The sequence below is a fragment of the Delphinus delphis genome, chromosome 4, assembly GCF_949987515.2.
Source record: "Delphinus delphis chromosome 4, mDelDel1.2, whole genome shotgun sequence".
Taxonomy (NCBI): Eukaryota; Metazoa; Chordata; class Mammalia; order Artiodactyla; family Delphinidae; genus Delphinus; species Delphinus delphis.
The window spans coordinates 99,007,847-99,021,303 of NC_082686.1; positions in this window are offsets into that span (position 1 = coordinate 99,007,847).

Genomic DNA, 13,457 nt, shown 5'->3' on the forward strand with positions numbered 1-13,457 from the left:
AAGATAAATAGAATATTATAAAGTTATCTAGAAAACCAGAGTATTTTCAAAAAGGCAATGTAGACATAGTTTCTTAACCTATGTATCTACTAGGAAAATGCAGGTAATATGTAAACTTAAAATTAGATGGCTGTTATAATCAATTAGTTTATTTTTGTGAAATAAGTTGAATATTTTGGATTAAAATAGCTTCTTCCACTAATATTTTCAAAAATTATTTTGAAATAAAGTATATTATTTTGAAAATGCCCCAAATCTTAATTACAATAGAACATACAATTTCTCTAGAGTATTGTGTTAGTTGTGCTGCTGTAAAAATATACATACTACATATTTATTGGCTTAAAACAATACAAATTTAGTACCTTACAGGTCTGTAGGTCAAAAGTCCAACATGAGTCTCACAGGACTAAAACCAAGATGGTTGAAGAACTATATTCCTTACTGGATGCTCTATGTGAGAATTTGTTTCCATCCTTTTTTTTTTTTTTTTTCAATTTTTAAAGGATATACACATTTCTTGGCTCATGAACCTATTCCTCTGTCTTCAAAATCATCATCAATAAAGGGTTGAATCCTCACATCTCATCACTAACTTCCCTTTCTACCTCACTCTTCCAATTCTAAGCATGCTTACAATTTCAGTGTGTCCATCTGGCTAATTCAGTGTTATTTATCTTTTTAGAGTAAGCTGATTTGTAACTTTAATTCCATCTGTGACTGTAATTCCCCTTTTCAATGAAACTTAACATATCTACAGGTTCTGATGATTAGGTTGTGGATATCTTTGAGGGGGTCATGATTCTGCCTACCACATGTATTTTTTGACCTTTTTTTTGACTCTTTTTAAAAATAGACAAGACACTACAGTGTCACTTACCTATTTCGCTATTACTTTCGATCTCAAAATTGTCATAAATGTCTAACTCAGTGTCTTCTCCTTTCATTGAATAGTAATTCATTTTATTTGACTCCCCTTGAATATGTAGATGTGAATATCAGCAATTCTCATGGAAATTCCAGTCTCATAAGCTTAATATTGGCAACTGAATCAGCCATCAGAGGAACAATGCTAGTAGATAATAAATAAATATGCTAAAATGCTGTGATATAGAATATTATTTCCATTTTTATATCCTTCATTGATTTTGTAAGACTGAATAAAAGAAAAAGTCATGCATTTATGATTTCAGATTGTTATTATAGATAGAAAACGTGTATTATTTCTCAGATTTTCCAACTAATATTTTCTTTATTTTTTTCTAATGATAGTAACTATGTAAAAATATGTTTTTAAAAGATAGAATGCAATGTATTAACAGATGTTGAGTTTTTAATCACTCAATATATTCACTGGGATGATCACTTGGCAAAAACAATGTATAGGAGATATTAACATTGTGTCACATCTAGACTGAATGGCTTTAAATATGGTTCACAACATAGATAGATCATAAATATAACTTTAAAATTTAATTAAGATATGTTTTATGTTTCAGAAATCTAAAATTCTGCCAAACTGTTTTCTATTTTCCTATTGTATTATTTTTCTTCTGTGGAAATAGAAATTGCTATGTTTGATGTTTCAAAGGATTATGCTCTTATACAATATCTTGCATCATATTTTTATGAAGCAACTAATGTCTACATTTAATTTTCATCAATATAATTCTCAGCGATAGTTTATTTTCATCTCTGAAGATGAGTTTCTCCATGAAATATCATGAAAAGAGAAATGCTGACAGTGGTGGGAAGTTTTTATATGTCCCTTGTTGAAATGAAAAAGTATGACTTGTAGTTGTTTCTTCCAATTCTGTCTCTAAATAGTTTCACAATTTTATTATAAGTCATAAAATAAACCTGCAGGGAAATCTATGTGTTGTACTGAATTGTAAAATACATGATAACTTAACTTCAGTAGAATTACTTTAAGAAATCATTTCTTTTATACATCAAGATTTAAATATTATATATTTAAATAGGTGAGAATACTTTTTAAAATGTTCTAAAAACTCTAAAATATAATTTCTTTCAAAATAGCATCTAAAAGAAACCCAAACGTTGAAATATTGATTAAATAAATTCAGCTTTTTTATTGGTGTAGTACAATAAGCTAAAAAGAATTTCATTGATTATGTTGATGGACAATCACAAATTTCCATAAAATGTATTTGGTTCTTGAAAAACTGTAATTTTGAAAACAAAAACAGTGTACTTGAAAAAATTTTAATCACATGCATTTTTTATTACTTTTTTCATACAATTTTTGAATTATTACCCATTAAAACATTTGTAGTATGATACATATTGGTTTGACTAAAAGTATAAACTGTTGGTAATGGGTCCTAAAGCTGCACATTTTCTGTGCTTCCCTTTCTTGATGGATTTTCTTTCAATAAAACTCAAGGCTAAATGATCAGTTCATGAAATATTTAGCCACATTACTTCCTGCATTTTCTCATCACCCCTACTTTAAGTGTGCTTGTGATAAATATTGTAGCTTATTGTAGCTTTTCAATTGTGGAGGTTGAAAAGTGGGGTTAGACTCAAAAAATAAACTGTTGAATAAAAACACTTCACCTAATGTGGATAAAAAAATAAAAAAGAAATAAGACTAAAAAACAAGTGAGTTTTTAAAGCATAGAAATAAAAGGGAATGGGATAAAAAGAAAAAAGTAGAAGACTGTTTAAACATTCATTTAACCAGGTGTATTCATTGGGATGATCACCTGGCAGAGACAATGCATAGATATACATTTGGGATCTGACTAGAAATATATCTTTTTATTAATTCAGATTCTAATTCTAATCAAATTTATTGCATATTACCTGCCTTAATTTATACTTATGATACATTTGGAGCCAGAGCATCTATTTAACTTGTAGTAATTTAATTATATTAGATAATGTGTTCACTTTTCATTACTCTGCTAGTGGTTCTAACAACGCAGACTCAATGGTGCTTGCAAAGCAGACAGGAAGAAAATCGCTTGATAAAAACACAGTGTTCTGCTCTGCTTCTGTGCCTGCTTCCTCCCTTCTTCCTCCCCTCCCTTCTTTATCTCTCCCTCCCTTTCTTCCTTCCTTACAAATCTCAGTGATACAGTAATAATTTAATAACATTTCAAATGTCACATGTATCACCTGTGTGAAAAGATATTTTTAAAGATGAAAAAAAAGAAATCTCATTACAGACTAGCACTAACAGATGAACGTTTGCAGTCGATATTGATGTAGATAACACTAAACTTAAACACTAATTAAGCAAAAGTATTCCCATTCTTCTCATTAATAGACCTGTATTACAGAAGTTTTACTCAATTATTATGGTTGCTGTTATGTACTGAATTGTGTCCCCCCCCAAATTCGTATGTTGAAGCACTAACTCCCAATGTGTTTGGAAATAGGGCGTTAAAGATGTTATATTCCCTTTAAACTGACATTTACTACAATTAACATTTTATTCTTTATTATTTTGATATTCATTTTATCCCCCCAATAAACAGAAAACAGCGTCTTCTCTCACTGTAGGCCTAAAGCTGTTTGCAGCAGGTGCTTAAACAGCTGGTGAATTGGGGTCTTTTGGAGCTAAGGGCAGTCTTTGCTGACAGCCAGTAAGGGAAAGGGACCTCAATACTACAGCTACAAGGAACTTCTTTCTGTCAAAACCTGAGTGAGTATGGGAGCAAATTCTTCCCAGAGCCTACCAGTTAAGAGCTCAGGTTGGCTGAAACCTTCATTTTGACCTGAAATCTGGAGCAGAGCAACCTGTCAAGTTAACCCAGCCTTTTCACCTATTGAATTGTGAGATGTTAAATTTGTGTTGTTTTAAGTTGCTAAACTTATGGTATTTGTTATGGCATAGATACAAAACTAGTACAAGTGGATAAAGGTATTGTCAGCCAGATCCATCTACAACAAAGTTCCCTATAAGTCTCTCACCTACAGGTAGGGACCATTGATGGTTGTTGCTTACATCTATTGTCATTAGGGTTTACAAAACGGTGATTTTCCCAATTCAATCATTTCTTCTGCATTTATTAGCTGGAATTCTTCTCTAAAGAAGAACTTTATCAATAATTTAGCTATCCTAAAATAAATTTTGTACATGAAACACAGACTAAATGCCTAATTTTTTTCTTCTTTATTAGTTTTCAGAATACTAAGATTGATTTTGCCTATCTAAGGCAACCAAGTAGGTTTTTTTGTATCATCATAAAGTCAAGGATTGTTATATATTTATGTGTTTCAACCACATTACTGTCAATTTCTTCATTGCACTTAAATAGCCTCATGTGTGGACAATGCAAACCCCTTCAAGATGGACCCTGTATTTTTTTGTCAAAACTCCATTATTCTATGATAGCATTATTACTTTCTGACACTGCACATTATACAAAGTTTATCTTGTGCATTTTATGCCCTGTACATTGCACTCTACATGCCCCCCAAGACTCTCTTGTTTCTTTGGGGCTTTTAGAGACCACAGATTGGGCATTTAGGAGTGGTTTTGTTATTGCTTCAAGGTTTTTCAGTAAACAGAGATTTTTCGTGTTATTTGTTTTTTAGAAATAAAAGATAAATTATGAGTTCATATTACATTTACAGTCCAGAGGTTATAATACATGGTATGCTTAACTACTTTGATTTTTATACTTGAATTTTTTTAAATTTTGGTTTCTAAAAACATTGCTATAACTTATTATTAGTTTTATTTATTTGACAATTCACATTATAATAATAACGTTGTTAATTTTGGTTTAAGATTTCTTTGCAGGTTTTTGTTTGTTTTGTTTTTTTGGTTCTCAGAATTTATCCCTCCTGGGAAATATAGTCAAAATACTGTATCTTAAAGAATTAAAGTATTCTTCACTAAGTGGTTATGTCACCAACTTTATATAAAGTTTATTCATTTATTTCTGTTGTTGTTTTTTAATTTAGGGGTCATGTTTTCTATATATTTTAATTTCATTTTAAAATTTTTAAACATATACATAATTCAAATGTTAGAAAAAGGTCATTCTGAGAAAAAAATAATTGATTGTGAATTAATTATAATAGGAGAGGGAAATCAATGCAAATATTCCAAAAATGGATTCATCCCCCAAATTATTTATTTTAGAAACAGTATCTAGATGCTAGATGTTACTCAGTATCCCAAGCCAGAAATCTAGGAACTGGTTTGCTCATTCCTGAATGAAAAATTCAGCAGTTGTATCAATGTTACAGTTTTAATATTAGATACTTCTCTCCATTCCCAGCATCATCACCCCACTGCAGATCATCCTGACTTTTCCTGGATAACTGTAATTGCCAGCTATCTGTGCTACCTGGCTTCATCTGACTCCATAACCATCAGTGCTCAAATGAGTGGTAGAAGGACTTTTAAAAATACAAATGGACATGCCGTTCACCTGCTCCAAAGAATTAACAGACTTCTATATGCTCCTAGGCTAAAAGTCATCACTTCTTCTTTTGGTAGGTTGTAATCTTATAAATATCTATCTTGTTTGTAATCTTGGAAAATAGACCATAAGCCTCATGAAAACTGTGTGTGGTAGGGTAGAGATGTGTGGAGAATCAAATGGGATTAAGAGATGAAAATAGTCTCTATGACTAAAGTCCATAATTTCATCAAACTGCCTTTGGCTCCTCATAGCTGATTTTGTTTACTAATATTTTTTACTTCTGTATAAGAGCAAATTTATAAGATATACAAGTAACATAGAAAATTACTAATATGGATTTGTGGAGAAGGCAAAACAATTAATTAAGTACTTTTGCCTTTTAGTGTACATTAAATGAATATGTTAACATTCCCACTCTTGTATCTTTATTCAGGACTTATCCTTTGGGTAAACTTAAGACCTTAGTGATACAATATGCAAGTCTAAACTATTGTTTAATTTTCAAGATACAAATATTATATATTAATATAAAAATATGTAAAATGAATAGGCTATTTGTAGCATTGCTTGTATTTCTAAAGAATGTGAAATACTCAATATGCTAAACTTTTACAAAAACTCGTATTGTTAACTGTTGAATGAGATTAAATAGGAAAAATATCACAAGAAAAATTGGACACTCTCCATATTTCAGGAACAGATTTTTACTTTAGGATTTTTTTTTTAAAGAAGGAAATGAAAAAGAAAAAGGGGGAGGGAAGGAGGAAGGAAGGGAGGGAGGGAGGGAGGAAAGGGAATGGAAGGGAAGGAAAATTAATAAAAATATATGTTTTAATTAGAAAGATTAAATATAAGAAAGGAAAGGAGATTGAAGATATATATATACACACACACATATATATGTGTGTATATTATATATAGTCACATATACGTGATCTATATTAGGTAGGGTTAAAAATTAGGTGGGTTAAAAGTAACAAAATCATAACTGTTAGTTTTCCTGGGAAAATCTGGGCTCGTTTTCATTGTCCTAACATCCTGTCTAGTTAACATTACTTTTGTTCCCAAAAAGTATGTGGCACAAACAACAAATCACATGGTCACATGTCACACAAATACCTAAAAGGCAGTAAAATACACTGTAAACTTACTGTCTTTTAGAACAATCACAAAATGTATTGCTTGATCCCCACTAATCCTTTGTAAAATTTCTATTACATAGTTCTCAGACGATGATTTTGAGGTGAGAAAATAATTTTTTTCTCACTGAAATTGGCGTTTATAATTTTTCTTTAATTATGTCTAATTGAAACTCAAGTATCCTAAATATATCTTCAAATTTAAATGATTGATCACAGTTACTTTTAAAACATTACAAGTGTTAAAATCATTAATATTTTTATATAATTATTCTATTTTTTGTACCTCAAAATACAAGTTAAGCAAAATGAGATTAAACACAAGTACTGAGAATGGAAACGATTTCCTACCTTAGCTATTCCGACCATTCTGTCTATTTTGGATCACGGATGTTTTTGAAAAGGATGGTAGAATCAATTTGTTAATGTGGAAAAAAAACCCATGAGGTGATTAAAACACATTAATAGGCATAAAGTTTATTACAGAACATGATGACTCACAATTGAAGTAAAAGAATAGAGAGGGCTTTGGACACTCTACTCCATCTGAATGGAGTCCAAAGGTGTATTAAGCATCTGAGTTTGTCTCTCTTAGAAGCTAAGATGATGTCTGGACTCTGTATCCCTATAATTCTTTGGAACCACAGAATAATGTAACATGGAAAACGGAATTTAACTTTTGTCTTTGCCTTCCCTCATTTTTTTCTGCTTGAAGTACTATCTAAAATTTATTGTTTTTCAATTGATTTAAGATACAAGCAATAGAAATATAGAAATGAAATATCAAAATAAATGTGAAAGTTATTTCAAAGGTAGTCTTACCAATCATGTTTCAGATAACTTTTTATGTATTTTTTATCAGTTCAGAATCTATTTCTGGTTATACAGTTCTCAGCAATATGTCCTAGCTGGGAATGGAAAGGTATGGAGAAAAAGACAATCACATTCATAGGTTGGTAGTAAACCAAAGAAAGACACTAAATTAATAAATGTCCTGAGTGGTGTATTTTAGAAATATTGGTTCGTAATAGATAATGATATAATTTAAGCTAGTGCCACTATTAATCATTACTTTTGGTAACAGAATAATATAGACAGCTTGATAAAGTTGTACTGTCTTCTGTTTTTTCACATAAAACAGAATTAAGAGGCCAGGTATGTTTTTAGCTAATGTGCATTATTTTCTCTTCCTTCAAATTTAAAATGCTTAAAATTTTTTTATCATTATTCTTATAGCCCAAACATTTCACCACTATATGTCTATTTGTGGATATCTTTTCAATTATGTTGCCTGGAATTTTGTGAGCTCTTATAATATGCACAGAAGTTATATTAATCCAAACTGGAAATTTTTCTTCTGCCTTGTGGAAGGTAGAAAAATTACTTCCCAAAGATGTCCATATCCTAATCCCCCAAATTTGTAAATATGTTACCTTACATGGCAAAGTGGACTTAAAGATGTGATTAAGTCAAGGGTCTTAAAATGGGAAGATTATCATGAATTATCCAGGCTGACACAATATAATCTCAATAATCTTTATAAGAGGAAGAAAGAAGGGTTAGAACTAGAGAAGATGTGATGACAAAAGCAGAGCTCAGAGAGGAGAGAGATTTGAAGAAGTTACACTATTGTCATTGAAGATGTAAGAAGGGCCCATGAGCCAAGGGATGTAGATGGCCTCTAGAAGCTGGAATAGGCAAGAGATGACTTCTACCCTACAGCCTTCAGAAGGAATGCAGCCCTACCAATACCTTCATTTTAGCCACATAAAACCCCATTTTGGATTTCTTACATCCAGACTGCAAGATAATAAATTTGTGTTGTTTTAAGCCACTAAGTTTCTGGTAATTGGTAGCAATAAGAAACTAGTACAAAGCCTTTGATTACTACTGTTTTAGCTTTGTTCCCTTCATAGTTGATAATTAAATTTATTTTATATTTGCTCTAAGAATTTTGCATTTTTATACTTTTGCTTTTGTTTTGGGAAAAGCTTTAGATGTGTGACTTCCACAATGGTTATTCCATTTACTGTGGTATGGACTCTGATTTTTAAAATTATGTGTCTTTCTCATTCCTGGTGTTAAATATTTAGTTGCCTGTCAGTACTACCTTACTACACCATATCCTATTTCATCCCACCCCACTCTTTAGTTGTGTTGGCTTCTGCTTCATAAAGATTGAAATCATGAACCCTACCGAGAATGTCAGCTTTCTGAACTTTTCTTCTGGGTCTTGCAAGATCTTTTTTTCAGAGGTTCTTTCTGTTCCTCTCTGAGTTTCCTCAGTGAATCAGTGTTTTCTGTTCTCAGTATATTTTCTCCATTGGCCCCTAATTGGTTACTTTTCATTATTCATTGTCACACAGTACATTGGTCCAACCTTAGTGATTTTTAAACAACAGGTGTTACGGAATCTTTTAGCCCCCTAAAAGATCGGGTAGTTAAATTTTGTCATTTTCTCCACAACTGAAGGGCAGTGTGATATATTTTCAGTCTGGTGTACTCCTATTTTGTTTTTATTTCTGCTATAAACCAGAGTAGTACATGAAAATATTAACTTCAAATATATATTATCTGCCTTCATAAATAATGCCTCATTTATAAGACTATGACTTGACTGACCATTACCTAGTCTGAATATTCAGATTGGTATATTTACTTAGACCATAATTTGATTTCAGAAATGTAGAGTGAGAATGTAGGAAGCAACTTGCCATTCAATTCTGTCTAATAGTTATTAAATACCATGCCCAGAATCTGGCAGTAGAGGGAAGGGAAGAAATGCACTTTGCAGAATTCCTAAGCTGAGCTACACTAGTTCATGCTACAGTTAAAAATTATTTCAACAACCTCGAACCCCAAAAGAGTTTAATAGCCCCAAGTGAAAACATTAATCACACAAAGATGAAACTACAGTTTGATACACATCCAGTTACATTATTTCCAAGAATACAATCTTTAGTTTTGAACTCATTTCATGTTATAAAACACCAAAATAAATACAGTTGTTGGAAAACCTGGGAGAAGCATTAATGAAAGTCAGTGACTCAAAAGTAAGAAACAGCACATTGGCAAAATGACTACTTATGACTTTTGTGCTATTTGAGGGAAGAAAACAATACCTAAAGGGTTGCAGGCTTTTAGCATCATATATATTTTTTAATATATAAATATATAGATGTAAATGTGTGTGCTAGTTTGCCATAACACTGAAAATTAATTATATCTACTGATGTATTAATTGAAAATACTCTTACATTGAAAAGTAACAGATACTTATGATTTGTTACAGAAAAATAAGACTAGAATATATGCCCAAAATAGCACTGTTTAATCTATTTAATCCTTCAGGTTTCTCAGGGTCTTTAATGCTGTGCATTTGCTCATTTATAAGTTCAGATGAAGATCTGAAGGGTAAGTAACATGTTGTAGCATTAGATAAGCTTTTAAACTCTTTCCCACGAGCCATGAGAACAATAATGAGTTACTTACTGGAAGGAGCGTGGTCTCCCTGGAGGCTCGGTAAATTATGTTTCTCAAGACCATGAGTTTATTTGTTGCTCTAAACCACTAACAGATTTCACTGGGCTGTATGTTTTACCCAGACTAACTTTCTAAAGGCTTTAAAATTCAGAACTAAACAAGTTACAGACTTCACAGGCTTTCGTGGAAATGATCTGTGAACCTGTAAATGTTTTGCTGTAATGCTCTTTTGGGAAGATTCATATTTAGATAAATTTAATTGATTCATAAATTTTTTCAATGCATAAACTTTCAAGATGAATTTCAAGTGTGATTCCTTGATCATGACTGATTTATGTAGGTTATATTGTAATTCTTATTTAATTAAGATATTTTCATTTTAACAAGAACATACACCCAGCCACAAAAAAAAAAAGAAATAAAATGGAGGTATTTTACCAGTACCAAGCATGTGAACTAAATTCAAATATATGCATATCATTAACTGCCAATTTAATCATCGATAAGTTGCTTATCCTATGTAATCTTTCATTTCCCTTTGTGAAAAATTAAAATATTGAATTAAATACATTCCAAAAAACCTATCAATTTCAAAACATTGTGAATATGTGTAAAGAAAAATAAATCACAATAAAACAACTTGGTAAGTGTGGCACCAACAAAAGAAATAGACTCTTTGTGATGGTTTAACTTATAGGAACTCATGGGTATTCAACAGGTGATAAAGATTTTACTAGTGAATTTCTTTATTGATCATATTTTAGGATTGTCCATTAGGGACAAGGTAAACTAGGTTATTATATCAGTATATCTCTGTTTATAATTTCCTATTTAATTATATAATCAGAAGAAAAATACCTTTTATGCCTGAATGTGAAGTGGGCTTTTTTGCTGAAAAGGACCATAAAATTTTCGCTTGAGTGATTTCTATCCATAGAGAATATTGCTGAATTGGATACACTAAAAAAAAAAAATCTACTTGCATATGCTACAAATTCATGTCATCCAACCATTAGTAGATGGAACACCATGAAAGCCAGAGGAGGAATCAAGAAAAACTAAAATATTCTGTATAAAGAACAAAAATTTGGCAGAAGAAGAAAAGGAGGGTAGTGAGACTTTATTGGCTGCTAGAGAAATGTATTATAATGCAGGTAATTGAGGATAAATTTGGCCAGTAAAAATACCCAGTTGTTAATAGATCAGAATGCTTTCAAAACTCTTATGAAAATCTCCTCCTTTTATTGAAGATTTTACCAAAGCTGCTATACTGAAATATGTCTTAAAATAATTTTAATTTCACAATGATTTCTCATAAACATTAAAAAATATATCTTTTGATCTACTTCCTCCCCCAAATTCTACTCTCATCCCCAAGTGGAAACACAATTAACTGTTTTTATCATTTTTCTGTTTTCTATAAACATGTACATATATATAGTTTTGTTTTGACTGTTTGTGTTTTAAATAAACAGGATAATAGTAAAATGAAATTTTAAAGCAATTTAGATTATTTTGCATTTAAACATTTTTAAATTTTCACTTTGTTTGCTTAAATTAACAATATGTACAGGAAATTTTTCCATGCAAGTACACAGTGACCAATTTTAGTTTTAAAACATACACATTAAAGTAGATACTGCTCTCATTGTATTTAAATTTTTTTATTACTAGTGTATCAAAAACATTGATTTTGTGTGTGTTTCGCATTTGTCATACTCATTAAACTCTTTTATTACAGAAAAACGTATTAGATTCTTATCATTAAACGTGTCTATTTAAATAATAATTTTTTTCTTTCAAATGTGTATAATTTTTGTTTTTTTGTCTGATAATTCATAGAGCTTCCAACTGTTAACATTAATTGGAAATAGGAGCATCTTTTCTTATTTTTTACTTTAGTGTGAATGCTTTAAATTAATTCTTTATTAAATATGATATTGTTGTGGTTCTTTAAAAGATATTAAGTCATTTATATTCCCATTTTGCAATTACAAAGAAAGCATCAGAAATGTTTTTAATGTTATCATATGCCTTTTCTTTATTTACTGAGATTTTATTATGCTAATCATCCTTTAATTTGGGGGAATTTCCCAATGTACCATTCTTGAATTCATGAAATAAAGTCTACTTGCTCGTGATGTTTAATGTACAATTTTGGTATTTTTTTTGTATAATTGTATTCATGTTTAAAATTTAGTGTAAATGCATTTATTTTCCATGCCCAGTTTTGGCTTCAGGATCATGATACCAAATATAAATTTTTTAAAAATTTTATTATTTTTGTCTGCATTGGGTCTTAGTTGCAGCATGTAGGATCTTTCATTGTGGCATGGGCTCTTCGTTGTGGCATGGGGTTTCTCTCTAGTTTTCTGCCTGCTGGCTTTCTCTTCTCTAGTTGTGGCGCACAGTCTCCAGAGCATGTGGGCTCTGTAGTTTGCAGCACGTGTGCTCTCTCATTGAGGCGCATGAGCTCAGTAGTTGTGGCACCCTGGCTTAGTTACCCCGTGGCATGTGGGATCTTAGGTCCCTGATCAGGGATCGAACCCACGTCCCCTGAATTGCAAGGCAGATTCTTTACCACTGGACCACCAGGGAAGTCCCCCAAATATAAATTGAATACAAAAGTACTCAATTATATCAGCTCTCATACTAAATATAACTGAACTCAACACTCCAAGTAAAAGATAAATATCACCACACTGCATTAAAAATAAATGTGGTGCATTTGCAGTGGACATACATTATATGTAAAAATACAGAAATTTTGAAAGTAATAAGATGGATAAGAAAAAAAAATTGAAAACACTAGCCAAAAATGGTAAAAAATATATTAATAGCAAAATATACTTCAATGAGAGAATGTTATCAGTGATAAAAGAGGAAAACTTCATAGTGAAAAGGGGATTATTCAAAAGAACATAAGAATCCTAAATTTGTATGAGCCGAATGAGACATCTTTGAAATACATAAAGCAAGAGTTTAAATATATAAAAGGAGAAATAAACAGATTCAAAATTATAGTTGGATATTTTTAACACACTATTTTCTCAATAAATAATAGAGCAAGTGGACAAAATAGTCAATAAATATATATAAATTAGCAAACAACATTAATCAACTTGACATAATTTATACTTTTAAACACAACTACCAAACCATTTTTTTTGAGTAAATATGGTCCACATTCCAAAAATATAACATATTCTAGGTCATAAAGTAAGTCTCAAACATTTAAAAGCTTTGAAATAAAGATTTTTTTTTCTGAGTAGAATTAAATTGCACTAAAAATCAACAGGGTTTTCTAGAATTTTTTAAACGTTTGAAAACTAATCAACATAAGGATTTGTGCACTGGTTACTACAGACTGCCGTTCATAAAGCATTACAAAATATATATAAATTCAGGAAAAATTGGTCACTTAAAA